Raw genomic sequence first — 2,507 nt, 5'->3', positions numbered from 1 at the left:
GGAAGGGGATGAGTTAGCACATCGAATGGAGACTGAAAACTTGGCTGAATGGTGCACCGACAACAACCTTGCGCTCAATGTCACGAAAACTAAGGAGCTGATTGTTAACTTCAGCAAAGTAAAGCCAGAGGTGTACAATCCAGTGATCATGGGGGGGATTAGAGGGTGAACATATTTAGGTTCATGGAAGTCATTATCTCGTAGGATCTTTCCTGGACCCAACACGCCAACGGCATCGTGAAGAAAACACAACAGCGCCTCTACTTCCTCAGGAGTTTGCGGAGGTTTGGTACAACATCAGAAACCCTGGCAAATTTCTACAGATGTGTGATGGAAAGTGTACTGACCGGCTACATCACAGTCTGGTATGGGGACACCAATATCTCTGAGTGTAAAGCCCTCCAAAAGGTAGTGGACACAGCCCAGGACATCACAGACAAAACCCTCCCCACTATTGAGTGCTTCTACAGGAAACGCTTCCTTCGGAAGGCAGGCAGCAATCGTCAAAGACCCTCACCACCCAGCACATGCTCTTTTCTTGCTGCTGCCATCAGGAAAAAGGTATAGGTGCCACAAGACTTGCACCACCAGGTTCAGGAACAGCTGCTACCCTCTCTACCATCAGACTCCTCAGCAACAAACTCAATCAGGGACTGATTTAAAGACTCTTACTTGTGCACTTAATTGATTTTCTTTGCTCTCCCCGTATTGCACAGTCAGTTTGTTTACATTTGTTATCTGATTACAGTTCTTTTGATTGTTTATCTGTTCACACTGTGTGCAGTTTATTTTTTGCACTACTAATTAGTGGAAATTCTGCTGAGTCCACAGGAAAAAGAAAAGTTGTATGTGATGTCATGTATGTACTCTGGCAATAAATCTGAAAACTGAAATCAATCCAAGCTCTATGTTCATCTGTTTTCCCATCTGTCATATTCAATACTTCCATTCAGGAATAACTTGTCCCTCTTGTACAAGTCCCACCTGCACTAAAAGAGAGCCCAATGATCCAGATACCTGACTCCCTCCCTCCTGTACAGTTCATTAATCTGGCTCTCCATCCCATAGGATAATGATGGTTCCTTTCAGTCAATTTATGGGGTTTGATATGAGGATACCCCACTCCTCAAAAAGGAACAGCATGTGCATGAATGGATTTAGGTGAGTAGGGGTTGCATAGCTCTTGACATCTCCTCCTGGATCCATCTACATGGTAAGGTTCAAGATGGTTGAGGGAAGTTCTGTGGCAGTGAATAGCCAGACCAAGCTTTGATGCAAGGGATGCCCTTTCAACGCTTCACGGTACGTGTTTGTTAGATAGCTGTTGACCCTACGAGAGGGTCTGTACACCCTTTAACAGGTCTTTTTTTCATCCTTCAGGGCGTCTAGCCACCCTCCACACCTGGCAAGTCTGAATTGGGAGCCGGTTTAGTCACCATCCACTGGACTATGCGACAGATAGTATTGGGTTACATGGTACCACACTGCATTAAACTGCATTAAACACTGCATTAAACTGCACTATTTTCCCTTTTCTCATCTCACTAAACATGACACAGGTAGTAATCCTGAGCTCACACCCTTGGATGTTCTGTAATTTAACTTGCTACCTGGTACCCAGTGCTCTTTCTGAAGGACCATGTCTCCCTTCCTACCTGTCATTCTCATTCTGAAGGACCACATCTCCCTTCCTACCTGTCATTCTCATTCTGAAGGACCACATCTCCCTTCCTACCTGTCATTCTCATTCTGAAGGACCACGTCTCCCTTCCTACCTGTCATTCTCATTCTGAAGGACCACGTCTCCCTTCCTACCTGTCATTCTCATTCTGAAGGACCACGTCTCCCTTCCTACCTGTCATTCTCATTCTGAAGGACCACGTCTCCCTTCCTACCTGTCATTCTCATTCTGAAGGACCACGTTTCCCTTCCTACCTGTCATTCTCATTCTGAAGGACCACGTCTCCCTTCCTACCTGTCATTCTCATTCTGAAGGACCACGTCTCCCTTCCTACCTGTCATTCTCATTCTGAAGGACCACGTCTCCCTTCCTACCTGTCATTCTCATTCTGAAGGACCACGTCTCCCTTCCTACCTGTCATTCTCATTCTGAAGGACCACGTCTCCCTTCCTACCTGTCATTCTCATTCTGAAGGACCACGTCTCCCTTCCTACCTGTCATTGTGACTGGGTGGTTTGAGGGGCTGAATTGTCTACTACTGTCCAGCTAGTTCCTGCAGTGAATGCATTTAAAAGAATTGATTTCACATACGAAGCCGGAGCTATTTCAGTAAGATGTAATAAGGTTCAGGATTAATGCAATGCTTCTTTATTTAATGTCTTACATTGATTCATGTCCAATATCTCTTTCATCAAAGGGACATTCAGACCATTTATTTAAATTTGTTTTCAATATTTTAGGTATTTTAAGCCATGAAAGGGGTAAATCAATTTATGCACCTATGTATCATTTACACCAGTGAGATTTATTCAGGCTTTAATGAGCA

Source organism: Narcine bancroftii, chromosome 7 (genome assembly GCF_036971445.1).
Source record: "Narcine bancroftii isolate sNarBan1 chromosome 7, sNarBan1.hap1, whole genome shotgun sequence".
Lineage (NCBI taxonomy): Eukaryota > Metazoa > Chordata > Chondrichthyes > Torpediniformes > Narcinidae > Narcine > Narcine bancroftii.
This window is presented reverse-complemented; position numbering follows the sequence as displayed.